Source organism: Neovison vison, chromosome 4 (assembly GCF_020171115.1).
Source record: "Neovison vison isolate M4711 chromosome 4, ASM_NN_V1, whole genome shotgun sequence".
Classification (NCBI taxonomy): domain Eukaryota; kingdom Metazoa; phylum Chordata; class Mammalia; order Carnivora; family Mustelidae; genus Neogale; species Neogale vison.
Window position 1 is genome coordinate 173,029,860 of NC_058094.1, and position 16,938 is coordinate 173,046,797.

A 16,938-nucleotide genomic window follows, 5' to 3' on the forward strand; every position below is an offset into this window, starting at 1 on the left:
CAATAGTTTCAGGGGCCAAATAAACAGAATACTTTTTTTGATTATAAGCTACCTTTCCCAACATGTTTCTAAAATGCCTGCAAGTATGGCTAAAATTTTTTTATATCAGGATATTATCTGACAAATAAATGCATCCATTGAACTCCAACCCAATGCTATTTTTATATTAAGATATTTGCAAGTCACAGCTTTTGTTCATTTTAATATTTTACATGACAATACATGTTTTACAAATTTATATTTTGATTCTGAACATGAAAACAGTTCAGTATGCCATTATTAGACAAAAATAGAAAGGCCTGGGGCATCTGGGTGACAGTTTAGCATCTTGGTTTCTGTTCAGGTCATGATCTCAGGGTCCTGAAATCGAGCCCCCCATTGGGCTCTATGCTCAGCTGGGAGTCAGCTTGAGATCTGCTCCCTGTGGCCCTCTCCCTGCTTGTGCATGTGCTCCCTCCCTCTCCCATTCAAATAAATAAATCTTAAAAAAGAAAATGTTAAAGTCTCTCGTAGATTTAGTAAAGTACAAGCAACTTTTTTCAAGCATTTTAAACAAAACTATTAAAATGATCAGAACAATTCAGCTGAACAATACTGGTACCAATCATGTCCAAGCTCTATACTCAGGAGAAGTATTTAAAGATAAATGAGAGGTCTATTAGATCCTCAAGGAAACCAAATCTTTTTTTTTTTTTTTTCAATCTCTTTTAAAGATTTTATTTATTGGAGAAAGAGAGTGAAAGAAATCACAAGTGGTGGGGAGGGGCAGAGGGAGAAGTAGCTTCTGCTAAGCAGGGAGGCTGATGAGCAGCTCAGCTTAATCCCAGGACTCTGAGACCATACCTGAGCTGAAGGCAGTTGCTTAACTGACTAAGCCACCCAGGCACCCCAAGGACTCAAAACTTAAAGAGGAAGCTGATCTGTAACAAATAGTTTGCTAAAGGCTATGATAGATGGAACACTAAAATATCCACAAGTAGACGTGGAGATAAAATACTTAATCCTGTGTGAAGGCATTAGGCCTTGCAAAGGAAATGATCTCTGATCTCATTCTACAGACTGAATAAAACTGGAGGGAGGCATACCTTAAGAAAAAAGGTGGTATACAATCACAGAAGTTTCAGACATCTGATAGATTTATGTTTTAGAACAAACATACCCAGGTGAGAAAGACTGCATCAAGGCCACAAAGATCAGTATTACATTCAGCACCCACTGCCAGGGCTGTTTTGCTGTACTAGATATCCTAAAGTTCTAATTATAATGGGTTGTCAAAGTAATGGACAATAAAATAGAACCACCCAATATACGTAGTCCCAAATTGACCAGAATGGTCTCTCGGCTTAAATTTTCTATTCTGATACGCTACTTAGCATCACATATTTCTTAGACAATGTAATTTTAAAATAAGTATTATCGACATTTGTTATATTCGAGTAAGACAAATGCTAACCCTTTTCTTTGTATTTCTACCATCTGTACAGACTCATTTAGCAGTATGTGAGATCTGTATCGGTCAACAGAATGCTCTCTTTAACACATGGTCAAATCCCGAGGATGGCCAGCAATAACCCTTTTCCTGACTCTTTTCAAAGCCAAGATATTTAACACATTCGTGGAAAGCCTTAAAGATCCTCACAAAGTACATGTTGAGAGGAGAGCACAGGAACAGGTATTTCCTCCTGTCTAGGTGGTGAAAAGAGAATTACTTGGTGCTCTACTCCTGCCACTCATATGTTGATGGCAGCAGCCCACAAACTGTATGAAGTCTTTAGGATACAAGTCACTAGGGCCAATGGGAAACAGAAAAAGTTGAGTGACGGATATATGAAATATATACTGAAAATAGAGGCTGAGCAATCCTGGCAGAAAGAGTACCATGAATTTGTCATTTATTGTATAGATTACTATTACAACTATTTGTGGGGGTTTTGATAATTTCTATAATAAAATTTTTACTTCTGCAGTAAGTTAAAAAAATACATAATTAATAACCTACAAAATTCTAAATTCCTACATTTCTCAGTAACACTGACCATTATTTCTACTTTTGTGTAAGAGATGGAAAGCTGGAAAAAGTACTCTTCTTTCCTGAAGAAAAATCATGTAAACTACAAAAGCATAACTTTTTCTTGAACCTACTATAGCTGAGGTCACAAGCTGACAAAGTAGCCATAAATCTAAGAAAACGCATGGCTCTACCAAGGACAAAGAGGATGCCATCACCCGCTCACCTACAAACAACACAAGAACAAGACAGCAGATGACACGCAAACAGGTAAAAAGAAATAAATGGAGAATTTCAACACATTGCTAAATAGTGAATGAAGGTGACCTCGAGAATATAGAATCCCTGGAGGTCACATACTCAACAGGAGTGTTTACACCCTTGCAGGCTCCCCTTCAGTAGTGTACTACTAGGGGCTCATGAATGGTATATTACTATTTGAAGGTGACTCTGCCTGCATATACTTTCTATGCTCAAGGCATATAGTAAACATTTTTAAGTTTAAAATAAATCAATAATGATAAGATAGAATCATTTAAAAATGAGAAATTAATACAAAGGCAGGCAAACCAAGAGAAAAACTGAACATAGGGGACAAACAGAAAACAACTAGCACGATAGATTTTAAAAGAAGAAGTCAGTGTACAATTGCTGGAAATTTTTATCTTTATCATCTACCATGGGGATTATAGTAATATCACTGATCACATAACATACACACACTGATATTAAGAACCCTCTGTGCGCTTAAACTTGTAGCCCGAAAGAATGCCAAACAATATTCCACCCAGGCTGAAGCTCTAAGGATACTGTTGTCAGAGTTCCCCAAATACAGTTAATCTCAAAGTCAAAGTCAAACAGCTCCACCTACATAACCCACCAATCCAATCAGTGTCCAATACATAAACATGACCAGAAAACCCAGATTTAACTGAAACCAAGACTAATATGAAATATAAGGTCAAAAGGAAAAAAAAAATCTTTTGGAGGGACTCTGCAGTTAAAAAAAGACTTCAGCATGGTAACTGAGAAAGTGTTAGTATTCGTAAAATAGGATGTTCTTTAAAAAGGGTGGAAAATAGAGAAAAAAACAGTGACCACAAAGTCCAATATGTAAAAAAAAGAAAAACCAGAAGGAAAGAACATAAAAAGTAGGAGAAATAACCAAATATTTCCCAAAAATTACAATAATAAAGAACATGAGTTTCCAAATTAAAAAGTCTCACAGAATGTAGAAGCTAATGGATGAAAATACACCAAACCCAATTAAAAGAAACAAGAAAAGTCTCCTAAAAAGCAGGAACCCAAATTTGTTGAGCTTTAATAGCAACAATGAAAATGAGAAAAACAAAGCAGCAGTTTTTCCATAATTTTGAAGATAATTGTTGTCAATATAAAACTGTACTTCAAGAAAACTTATTTATCACCTGAGTATAGAATATGGATTTCCACAAACACTGCAGGCCTCAACAGAATTTTAGTTGCTATGCACTCTTTTTCATTCCAAGTTTCATAGGCTTTGTCTTTTTTAGAGCAGTTTTAGTTTCCTAGGAAAGTTGAACAGGAAGTACAGTATTTCCCACATGTCCCCTACCCTCACATACACACAGCTTCCCCCACTACCCAAATTCTACACCAGAGTGGTGCATTTGTTACAATCAGTGAGCCTACACCCCACACACATTACTACCCCAAGTCCACAGTTTACACTAGGATCCCCTCAGTATTTTTAAGTTTAATGAGTTGGCACAAACATACAACAATGTATATCCATCATTTCGGTACCATAAGGAGTACTTTCACTGTGTTAAAAATTCTCCACACTCCTCCTGTTCATCCTATTCCTTGCCTCCAACCCATGATAACCACTGAATTTTTTCCTGCTTCCACAGTTTGCCTTTTCCGGAAGTCATGTACTTTTTAATTTTAATGAAGTCCAGCTTATCAATTCTTTCATAGATCACACCTTTGGCATTTTATCTAAAAAGGTATCACCATACCCAAGGTCATCTAAGTTTTCTCTTTTCTAGGAGTTTTTTGTGAGTTTTTTGCTTTGCATTCAGGTCTATAATCCCTTCTGAAGTTTTGTGAAGGGTGTAAATTGTTCCTGGATTTTTTTTTATGTGAATGTTTACTTGTTAAAACCCTATTTACTGAAAAGACTACCTTTGTTCCATTATCTTCCTTTTGCACTTTTGAAAAAAATCTGTCATTTATATAGTCTGTTTCTGGACTCTATACTCTGTTCCACTGACTCATGTGTCTCTCCTTTCTTCTACCTACTAGACTCTCTTGATTACTGTAGCTTTACAGTGAGTCTTGAAGTTGAGTAGTGTCAGTCTTCCAACCTTATCCTTCTTCAATATTGCACTGGCTGTTCTGCATCTTTTGCCTCTCTATATAAACTCTAAAATCAGTTTACAACCACAAAAAATACTTGCTGGGTTTTTCACTGGGATTGCTTTGAGTCTAGAGACCACATTGGAAGAACTGACATCTTGGTAATACTAAGTCTTCCCATTCATGAACATGTGCTAGATCTCAATTTATTCAGTGCTTTTATTTTGCTTAGAGTTTTGTAGTTTTCCTCCTATGGATCTAATATGTATTGGGGAAGATTTTAAGCATTTTATTTCATTTTTGGAGCACTGAGTGTAAATGAAACATTTAATTTCGAGTTCCACCTGTTCTTTGCTATTACCTAAGATAGTGGTGGACTGTTATTTATTAACCTTGGATTATACAGCTTTTCTACAATCATTTATTCCCACTTTAATTCTTCCAGATTTTCTTCAAAGACAATTATGTCATCTGCAAAGAAAGATTTATTTTGCCTCTCCCAATCAGAGTACTTACTTCCTTTCTTATTACTAAGAATTCTAATACAATGTTGAAAAGGAATGGCGTGAGCACATTTTTGCTTTGTTGCTGATCGTGGTGGGAAAGCTTCTAGTTTATCATTAAGTATGATGTTAGCAGGGGTGCCTGGGCAGCACAGTCTGTTGAGTATCTGACTCTTAATTTCAGCTCAGCTCATGATCTTGGGGTCCTGGGATAGAGCCCCGTCTGGGCTCCCCCCGCTCAGCAGGAAGTCTGCTTGTCTCCCACTCCCTCTGCCTCTCACCCCACTCGTGTGCATGCTCTTTCTAAAATAAATAAATCTTCAAAAAAGAAAATAGTATTGAGACACATGTGTGGCTGAGTTGGCTAAGCATCTATCTTTGGCTCAGGTCATGATCCCAGGGTCCTGGGATTAAGTCCCTGATACATCAGGCTCCTTGCTTAGCAAGGAGCCTGCTTCTCCCTCTGCCTGCTGCTCCTGCTTGTGCTGTCTCTCACTGTTAAATAAAAACAAAATCTAGGAAGAAAGGAAGGAAGGGTGGGAGGGAGGGAGGGAGGGAGGGAGGAGAAAGAAAGAAAGAAAGAAAGGAAGGAAGGAAGGAAGGAAGGAAGAATAGATGTCAGCTATAGGTTTTTTGTACCTCATCTTCATCAAATTGAGGAAGTGCTCCCCCTATTCTAGTTCGCTCAGATTCTACCATGAGTAGCTAGACTTTGTCAAATACTCTTCTTGCATTATTGAAATATTTTGTTTTTCTTCTTCAACTTGTGGATGTGATGTACCGTAGTTGATTTTTAAAAGATGAACTAGCCCTCAATACCTGGAATAAATCCCAGGTGGCTAAAGTCTTTAATTCTTTACATACATTGTCAGACCTACTTGCTAATGTTTTCTTGAGGATATTTCATTTATGTTCATGACAGTGGGCTGTTATTTTCTTACCATGTCTTTGCTTTTATAATTAGTCTGGCATCAGAATGAGTTGGCAATCCCTTCCTCTGCTTCTATCCTCTAGGGGAGAATATAGAGAATTGAAATTTCTTCTTTAAACATCTGTTATATTTTATAAGCAAAAGCATCTGGACTTCAGTCTACTTTAGAAAATTACTGATTCTATTTCTTTAATAGACATATGCCTACTCAGTTCGTCTACTCTCATGTGAGTTAGGCAGATTGTCTCTCTCACGTAATCATTCCATTTCATCTAGGTTATCAACTTTGAGGACAGAGTTGTTCATATTATTTCTTTTATCCTTATAACTTCTAGCAGTTCTATAAAGATGTTCCCTATTTCCTGTGTGGGTTATAATTTGAATATTTTCTTCCTTCTGTGGTAAGGATACTCTCTTAGTCTTTTCAAAAAAACAGCTTTTGGGGCTTTGTCTTAGTTTTCTATTTTATTCTTTTCTGTTATAGTTTTTACCATTTTTCTCTGCTTACTTTGGAATTTATTTGCTCTTTTTCTAATTCCCTAATACAGAGTTTTAGATTATTAATTAGATACATTTTCTTTTCTACTGTGTACATTCAACACTATGCATTTCCCTTTAAGGACTGCTCCTGCCATATTCCAAGGTAAGTGTTTTCATTTGTGTTTAGTTCAAAATATTTTAAGTGAAATTTAAAATGTGACCTCACTTCTGACAGATCTAAAAAGAGTTGCTGATTTTTCAATTTGCTCAACTTTTTAGTTGTTCTTAGAAAGGAGTGACAGTCTCTACGCTCTTTACAGTCATAGGAAAACAGAAGTTTCCCCATGCACTCTTTCTCAGGATATGGTGCTCCACAAAATTGGGAAGGGTAATGAGTCACTTGAAGACCTAGGATATAAAAAATTGTAAAAAGTGGGATATCCCAACACGGTAGTGAAGTAGAGTCTCAAGATGATTGCTATGTACACGGCAGAACGAGAAGGGTACCTACAAATGGAAAGAAATGCATAGGCACAGTTTAAGAATGAATAGAATCTCTTTGGAAGGTCTCAGGGGAAACCGCCTCTAAGAAGGAAGAACAAGGGACAGAGCTGACACTCAGGCTCTCTTTTTACCTTTGGTACATGTACGCTGTCCTTGTGTATGCTACTCAAAAAAATATAGGTTAACACTTATGTAGTGTAATGTTACATACAACATCAGTATTCCCAAGAAATAGACGCTTCCAAGTTAAGGACTTTGTTTCCAAAACACATGAATTAAATACTTTTGATAAATCAATCTGATATTCTGGTGATAATTAAGTTACGGAACATTTAAACACCTAAGCATCGAATTTGAAAATAATAGTTTATGTGTATTACTATCATGAAATATGAACTGTATGTGTGAAGTATGTGTGAAGTATTAATTTTCAATCTGTTGTTTTTAACAACTTGAAGAAATTTGCAAACTGCCCATTAAAATTTATAACAAGTCCTTAAATAGATTTGCTGAATTGATGGAAGTATATGTATACTCTCATGAAGTTAAGACCTTATTGCCAAGTGTTGAAGAGCATGGACCCTGAAGTCAATAGAGTCAGTTGGATCCTAACTGTGATCTTTCCACATGACAAGCTGCGGAGAAGTTAAGTAGTCTATTCCTCAGTTTGCTCCATCTGGAGAAACAGAGAATGAGAATTATTCAAAGGAACAGATACATGGGGTGTCTGGTTTAGTGTCTAGTTTATGGCTATTCCTTGATAAACCGGATACTGGTTATGAATTGAGATAGTTAACTATACAAACTGGGATTTAATAAGTAGTCAGAAGCTTTTCGATAACACCTAATGTTTATGTTAAGTTCAATTTCCTCTATCCTAATACTGGAGTAGCTCTGACCACGTGTATTGATCTTTTCCTTCTGCTTTCCCTTACACCCTGTTTCCATCAAGAAATATGAGGAAAATTGGGGCACCTGGGTGGCTCAGTGGGTTAAAGCCTCTGACTTCGGCTCGGGTCATGATCCCGGGGTCCTGGGACAGAGCACCACGTCGGGCTCTCTGCTCCGCGGGGAGCCTGCTTCCTCCTCTCTCTCTCTCTGCCTGCCTCTCTGCCTACTTGTGGTCTCTGTCTGTCAAATAAATAAATAAAATCTTTTTAAAAAAAAGTCTTTAAGAAATATGAGGAAAATTAAAATCGTAGTTGGGAAACTAAAGATAGAAAAAAAAGAAAAAGAAAAGTGTGTATAACCATTATGAATTCTCAATTGTGACCATTACAATAATGGATTTTCTCTACCCATTTTAAAGTACTCTGTAAATCACACCTAGTTGAAGCTTTCTGATATGTATATACTGCTTTACTGTTTACTTCTGTGTGTAGTAAAGTTTTATGAGTAATGCCAAAATAATAAACCGCCCGTATTTTTCAGTCCTTCATGGATATTTACCCCATAGTTAACCTCCTTCCCTACCCTTTCTACTATACCATTCTGTCATGCTGAAGTACACTCAAACTCATTAAGTAACAGGTTCTTCACCCCCTAGAGCTGAAGGTATACCAATTGCTTGACATCATTCGCAAGAGGTATCTACTGCTTTTCCCAACCACCACTTACTGACAGGGCTTGAAGTCACACTTAACATTCTGTATCTCCACTGTTCTTCCATGAAAAAGACCTATCCTTCCAGAATTTATGCCATCTGGCAAAATCTTCTGATCTTCATAGTACTATCATCTCTCACTACTTCACAGCTCTGCAGTTTGAGGCAGATGGATCAGTCTTCCTTTTTGTTCCAACAACTGACATTACACTGGCTGAATTCCAAGATTACACACAAAAAGTTTCAAATTCTCTAGAAGTTTCCTTGACCTTTTATCTTCACCTGAACAACTACTTACTATAATCAATCCTAGAAACATGGGGTTTTTGACAATTATTAAAGACTTCTATTAACAGGTGTTTGCTGCTTTTTGGCTGGAAAAAGAAAAAAGTTTATCATCTTTTATTACAAATTAAAAGTGAGGTTCTTAAAAATCTTAACTTGACCAGATGACACTATTTAAAAACCTTTAAAGAGATATTGAGAAAAACAAGGCATTTTTTAAAAAAACACATTTGTCATTACAAAAAACAGAAATCTTTAGGTAAAAGTAATAAATATCCTATGCTGCAGAGATAATGCAGACAGTTCCATTTATCTGGTCACTGGACAAAAAGCAAGGACTTAAGGTCTTCAGCTTCTGTCTTTTGTTCATTTCTTATTGCTGGAATTTCATCTTCATTTCTTTTTTTTTTTTTTTTTTAACTTTATTTTTTCAGAGTCGTTTTCATTTCTCTGTGTTGGATCACTGAAACCTGATGAAGGTAGATAGAGTAAGCCCGCATTTACTCAGCCCTGCCCTGTTCAGCCTCGGGAGAAGAGGAACTCTCAGCCGCAGCCGCTGGATGGTTTGCTTTTGTCTCTTTGTCATCCTGTGGTTCAGGGTCTTCTGGGAATCTGCATCAGTAGCTGAAGTTGCAGCAGTAGATGCTGAGGTGGCTGCTGACTGTAGGTCTCGTCTCCTCGATTTCCCTTGTGTTCTTCATCGCTGTCCTGACCAGGTTGTGTTTGGCCAGAAAGCCCCCTGCGGAATCTCGGTCTATGGCCCCAATACACATTCTGCCTCACTGGACAATCCTGTTCTCCTGCGCCCTGGCTGTCGCAGTACCCTCCATCTCTTCTCATGCCCAGCAGGGCCGGAATACAGGGGGTGGGTGCCCACAGGGTCTCCCCATACATAGTAAGATGGGAACCACTGTCTGCGATAGAGACTGAGCCGTGGGCAACACCCGCACCCCCACCCGAGTGTGCCTACTCTCCTAGCCCTCGTTCTCCGCCACCCCCTACCCCACCCCTTGGCTTTCAGTATTCTGACAATTCTGCTGGTAACTGTGTGGACAATCACTGCCACGTGGATAGCGTCTATAATGGCTCCGGTCTGCTGCATATTTACTGCCTTGCACCAGAGCGCCACCAGAGCCGGTCCCATTTGCTGCCCCTGCCCCTCTTGTCCTTCGACATCTTCCAACTCCACGGTCTCTGCATCTCCTGCACTGCGAAGGTACTGCCCATGTTCTTCTTTATGGCAGTCTGGTGTACAAACTCCCTGGTATCGTCATTCCTGACGAAACCATATCCATTACTCAGAACCCTTTTACTGTTCCCCAAACCTTCACTGGGATTATTTCCTTGTCCCGGCTGCCAGGCGCAGCCTCCCCCTGCACCACTGCCCGTGCTGCCAGGGCTCCTAGGCAGCACCGAGCAGGGCGGCGGTGGCAACTGGTGGGTCCTGTCCTCGCTGCCCAAGGTGGCAGTGACACTGACCAGGCCAGCCACTGGGTGGGTGGCTACAGCTCCTCCCTGAGTGTGACAGTAATAGCCTGGAATCCACTCCGGGCTCCCCCTACCAATCCAACCCTACAAATTTGCTTTTATTTTTTTTTTCCTTTTCCCTTACTGATCCGTTCTTTATTTCAATTGTTTTGTTTTTGTTTTTTCTTTTATTATTCAAGTACAGCAGACACAAAATGTTCCACTACTTTCAGGCTCACAGCCATGATGGGACAAGTCTGTACATTATGCTCTGCTCATCAGAAGTGGAGCCGCCATCTCTCACCACAGGACACTATTACAACACCACTGACTATATTCCCTCTGCCGTGCCTTTCATCTGCGTGCCTCGCGCTCACCTCCATCCATTCTGCCAGGCCCCCATCCCTATCTCCTCCCCTTTGGCAGCCACCTGCCAATTTGAGTTCACCCCTCTCTGTAGTTCCTCTGACGTGTTTAATTTCCTCAATTCAAGTCTCTGACCAGAACCTCCAATCTATCATTTCTTGTACTCTCTTCGCCCATTAATCTTGCCCTTTTAACTCACTGAGGCATCCAACACCATCAAACTACCATGTGATCTTGCCTGGAAAACCTCTATTTTCTTAGACTGCCCTTAAAAAAAAAAAAAAAAAATCAGGGAAGTACAACTGAAGGCATTAAAAATTTATCAGTAGCATCGTAGCTGCCTCCATCCATTATCTACCTACTGGAACTCCTTTATGAACTTCAACTATCAATCAATCCTGTTGTTTCATTCCCTTAGTTTTCAATTTATATTTTTATCAGTTTTAGGTGTACATGGCTTGAAGAACCAAATATCCCTACAAGATTCGTTACAAGTTTACATCACCCTCTTCACTGTAATTTGTCATCCCCAGATGCAATTATTTCTCCTTCTTTCAACTGATGAATTTGTTATTTGTTTCCATGTTTAACAGTCAACAATTGCGGAGGAACAAGTATCAGATCTCAGTGGCGTGCAGTAATAGCTTCCGTCTCACTCACAACACTCTGGGTTGGCTGCGACAACTGTGCTTCTAGTTGCGCTGCTGGGAGTTGGCTGTGGCAGCTCCGACCTACTGGTCACCCTCTGCAAGACAAACTGGAAGGGCTGCAACCAACCAGTGTATGCCTTCCTCATACTGCTGTATTGGAACCACAGGACCACAAGCCTAACAGAAAATCACAGTTAAGCCTCTACCTAATCATTTCTGCTAAAAATCCCAAAGCAAGTTAGAAGGCCCAATCCAGAATCACCAACCAGGAAAATCTATTTCACTCACCAAGAGGCCATGGCAAGGGCACATAAATATAACAGTGTCCAAGGACTGAAAAACTGGGGTCACCTAACCCGCTTATCACAGTGCATCTCTGAACATACTTGGGATGCTGCTTCTTCGTCTTCTGAATTGGCTCTCTATTGAAGAATTCTATCATCCTCCTAACCTCACCACGATACACACTAATACTTACTATTCCCCATCCATTCAATGTCATAATTTTGGTTAAGTCAGTCTTGAGTGTTTACATCATTATATAAACATTCCTCCCAGGTAAGTCATAGATTAGAATTCCTTTTTTTTTCAGAAGCCTTTGTCTTCCCTGGAATTAGAACTTATCTTCGAAACTAAGTGTTTAGTTTTCCAGATACTTGAGACTCATTCAACAGCTAACACTGAGGTATTTGTTTAACTCTGCTTTTCAGATGTTTAGACACAAGACACTTCACCAATATTATATTCCTGAAGTAATAACCCCTTGGAGTCTTCTGAGCTTTTTCAACATGACCTGGTTGTCCTTTGCCACTCACACGGTTATGATTTTTAAATCTCCCTATACCATCGTTGTGGGAATAATCTACACCTCCCTGCTGTCATGGGTGTCTTATCTTCTGTATTCCATGGGATCTTTCTTCAATGACTACCTCATTTTTGTGGAAAAAAATCCTCTAATAGCTTTCTGAGAAAGAGACCCTAAGAGTTAAGTTTTTAAATCATTTTTTACTGCCTCATTTCTCTGCCATTTCCACCCTTTTATTTTCTCTTTCTTGACAATTTTTGTTATTGAATATTGACTCTCTTTGATTGCACTTCTAATTTTCTCTTCTTTCCTGTATTTCATCCTTTTGTCCTTTGGGAAAGAGTTTCTCAGATTTGCTTTTTATCCCAGATCTTTTATTCTCTAATTTTTTTTTTTTTAGCATTGTGAACTTGTTTCCTGTTTACAATTACTTGATCTTTGTAATGATATTAACTTCTAAAATCTTTCTGTTTCCCAGCCTGTTTGCTGCATCTTCTTCGTTACTCTTCCCTGTCTCAGTCTCTATCCTCCACACTAAGCACATTCTCTAGATAGTCCAGTAATACTCATCAGCCTCTATTTAAGAGTGGAAGATTCAAGAGCTGTTAACCAATGACGGCAGAGTTGGAGTTTGTGAACAGTAAGCTTCATAGCAGCATGATGGGGTTAAGATGCTTACCGGGGAACCTCTGAAATTAGTGTTTTTAGGTCTTTATTTGTAGACTGGACAGACTCTCTAAAAAAAAAAAAAAAACTCTTCCAATTTTCAGCCAAGATGGAAGCAAAGCCACCACGATACCAGCTGCTGAGTGTGATAAGGGGCCATGGCCTTTCCTACTTAGCCAGTACCGAGCACATGGTCTGTGAGTCACTGTTTTAGGCAAAATGCTCATTCCCTCAAGCGTACCCAATATTTTTCCCAGACACAGGGAATACTTCACCCCCCACCACCACCATCCTTTGTTTAGGGGTAGGTCATGGAGAGGAAATAACGAGATATACACCAGACTGCCTCTCTAACAGTGTTCAGTGAACCCTCCATATTTTGTACCCCCTCCACTCAATTCTAAATGTGCTGCTGGACCCTCAACTTTTGGGAGAACTCTACTGTAGATAATTTTAATTCCTAGCTTTCCTTACCATTCTTCTAATTGAGCCTTGTCAGATCTGTTGTGCCAATTACTACTAATTTACCTGCTTTCTAGCTATTTGGTATGTGGTATTTGTTTACCATTGTCCCCTCTTATTCTCCTTATTTTGTGGGTCTGTGTTTTTAATCACTTTCTAGTAGGGTTATCTTTTTTTTTTTTTTAAGATTTTATTTATTTGAGAGAAAGAGAGCAAGCACAAGAGGACAAGGGGGAAGAGGGAGAGGGAGAAGCATAGGGAGCCCAGCACTAGGCTTCATCCCAGGACCCTGAGATTGTGACCTGAGCCGAAGGCAGATGCTTAATTGATTGAACCACCAGGAACCCTGGCTTTCTAGTAGCTTTAAATTGAATTTCAAAAATGATCAAAATTATCTAAGTGTTCAGTCAGTTATCTTTACCAGAAGCTGGAGTATGCATTTTAATATCAAATTGTTTTCCATAAAGGTGGTTTCAATTTATATTCCCATAAACAGTATATGAGAATGTAGCAAAGTTGTTAACATGAGGTAAATGAATAGGCCTCAGAGGGACTGAAAAACCTCTGAATAAAATCTTCTGTGTATAATGTGGTTATTTTTCTGGGAAAGGATTCCACAAGTTTGAACTTTTATACCACACATCCAACTTTGGATCCATTGTTTTATGGTAATCATGTCATGGTCCATGGCTACAAATAATCCAATTACCTATCTATCCTTCCAGCTTTAACATCATTCACAGTATTATTTTTGCAAGGCAGCCTGGGAAGTTTGCCCAACAAAGAACAATATATACATTAGAAAGAAACTCAATCAAAGGCATGCTTGCACAGGTTTCTCACTCTGCAGTTACAGATCCATGCTCAGAATGTTTCAAGTAGAAACAAAATAGCCTATCTTACAATTAGGTAAACAATGAACACCTGCATTCCATTTATCATCTGAAAATCAAACTTTAAGCATTTTGCATACATTTATTGTTTGAATTATGCAATGCATTCTAAAATTGCATGAGAGACAGTTATCCAAGAAGCTTGGTTCTTACAATTTATCAGATCATTTTATGAATAAATAAGCAATTTCAGACTAAGCCCATATAGAAGCCACTCTCATGCTTCAGAAAACAAAACACAAATGACCTGGCTAAGGACAGGATTTCTTTGTGCACACGTTTTTAAGTAAGTTTACATAAAGTTATACTCCTAAGAGGTTTCAAGTATCTATCAACTGAAAAACAAAAGTGTCAATTTATTATATTTTTGCCAACCTTACCCAAAGGAAATTCTTTATGAACTTAAAGATACCAGACAAACTTAACAGTTGACCACTACCTAGAAGATGTTATTTCCTTTTTGGCTTTTGGTTAAATGGGGAGAAAAGTTAACATGGGAAAATGAGTTTCACCAGTAATTCTAAAACCGTATTTTTAGCCATTCTGTTGACCTTCACAATCAAATATTGTCAAACACTATTAAAAACTTTCACTGGGATATTCTATTCTTCTCTCTTATGGATCATTTCTGAAAAAGTAAACTGATTAAAAGCAGTAAAATTAAGATTAGAATATTATCCAGAAACACATTGACTGGATATATTACACATCCACTATCTAGCCCCAATATAAACTAAGGGAGTGCTCGCTTCGGCAGCACATATATAAACTAAGGGAAATGGGAATCATTATCACTATCCAACCCCAGACACAAGGCAGCTCTCAATTTATGCAGAAGAGAACTGTTACAAGGCTGCTTCCAGAATGTCAAGAGATTGTGATTATAAATCCAGGAAATAGAAGGGAGAATCCAAAACCACAAGTTATTCCAGTAGCTACAGAATTGGTGACATAGTTACCCAACCTGAAAGATGGAGAAAAAAGAGTAGGTCTATTGCTTAAGCTAATGGCATCAGTTAGATATAAGTTACCTGTAGGACACCCAGTAAAAATACTCCTAAGAAGTTTTAAGTATATACCAAACATTCATGGGGGAAACTATGGAAAGGCATGATCAGAAAAAGCTGAAGGACACCTATACATTTACGAAGCAAATATTTATGGAAAATTTACCAGGCATTAAATAAACTGGTACTGAGAAGGAGGAGAAAGGCTGGGGAAAATCACACAGGTAATTTTAACACAAGGAGATCCCATGCATATCAGAGGTATGTTCATAGGCTGGGAGAGCTGAAAAGAATCATCCATCATTTCAAGAGATTAGTTATTTGTTTTTAATTGACACATTGTATAAGTTGCCAAAACTTGAGTTCAGTATAAACAATCAAAACTTTGACAGTCCGCTTTAAACATAAATTAGATATTACCCAAAGTCCTTTACTGACCAGAAGTACAGTTTTAAAATTAATCCACCTTCTACACAACTTGCCCAATAGTCTCTTTCTGGCCTACTCCTTGTAATAATTTAGCATCTTCAACCTTGTCTCTAGTTTTCTCATTATTTCCCATGATAGTTTAACACCTTTACAAGTCTTTCACTTTGCAATTTAGTTCCCCCAGTGCTAACTCTTAACTGACACATTATCTATGAAACTCTGCAGCTTCTTTTTTTTTTTTAATGAGCTCTGTTCTTTCGGATCTATATCATAATACAAGTCATAACTAAGTTTGGGAATTAAACCTTCCTGAAGAGTAGGCGACTGAGGTGAATATTAACCCCCAAAAAGCTATTCGGCAATAAAACAGAACAAAAGACTGATCTGTGCAACGGCATGAGTGAACCTCAAAATTGCTATGCTTTACTGTAATAAGTCAGATACAAAAGACTACACATCTATATGATTCCATTTGTATGACATTCGAGAGGGCAAGAAACTAAAGAGACACAAAACAGATCCATGATGGCTAAAGCCTGAGAATGAAGAAAATTAATTCACTGCAAGTTTGGTCATATGATTTGCATTATCCAATAGGAGGCAGAAGGGACAGTGTCCCAGTTCCAAACCTAAGCTTTAAGAAACCCTGGGTGTTTCCACTCTCTTGTACCTCTGCATCTCCATAAAAGAACACACCTGGATAAACTGCTAGTCAAAGAAGGGTGAAGAATGGGAAATTGTTCAGACTATGTATGTACACCAGCAATGTGAGGCAGAGCTACCCCAAAACAGAGCTATCTAGTCAAGTCAAAGATCAGAACCTCAGCTAACCCACAGAAACTTAAGTGTAAATTAATTAACACTGAACTACTATGTTTGTGGAATTTTAATTACACACCCATGATATAGCAATGGCAAACTAAGTTGTTGAAAAAGTTTTTTTCAAATTTACCAAAAGCTAGGAAGACTTCGATGAACAGTCTATAGTATAATAAGCAACTCCAGTAATAAGCCACAAATATATGCAACAGGAGTCTCAAAAACATTGTACAAAAAATCATAGTGAAATATTGCGAGCATGCTGATGATCTTCATAAAAATATTCAAAACCAAGCAATTTTTGGACACTCTACTTATGTGTTAAGACTATAGAGAAAGGCAAGAAAATTACTAACACAAAATTAAACACAATAATAGCAGGGAAGGGAAGAGGATCAGGACAGGGATGCAAACAAAAAAAGCTCACACTGAAGATCTCAAATGCGCTGGCATTATGTTACACCATATAAGCTGGATGATGGAAAAAAATTAAACACCCATTTGTCTTTATCAAATATATATATATATATATATATATGCATGCTAATGAAAATATTATACCAAATATGCCTATTAACACACACAGCCACAAAAGGCTTGTTGAGCACAGAATGAACTAAGACCTGTATACCTGTCCCTCACCCACAGAGAGCTTAACTATGGACCCTGGGCAGAATGAACTTCATAGCACAGACAGCTAGAGACTGGAAAGAAATTATT

General features: G+C 38.3%; 1 protein-coding gene across 2 annotated transcripts in view; it reads right to left on the reverse strand.

Moving 5' to 3' along the window:
• CRPPA (CDP-L-ribitol pyrophosphorylase A) overlaps positions 1-16,938 on the reverse strand; it is a 305,237-nt gene that overhangs the window by 199,760 nt on the left and 88,539 nt on the right. The window lies entirely within an intron of this gene.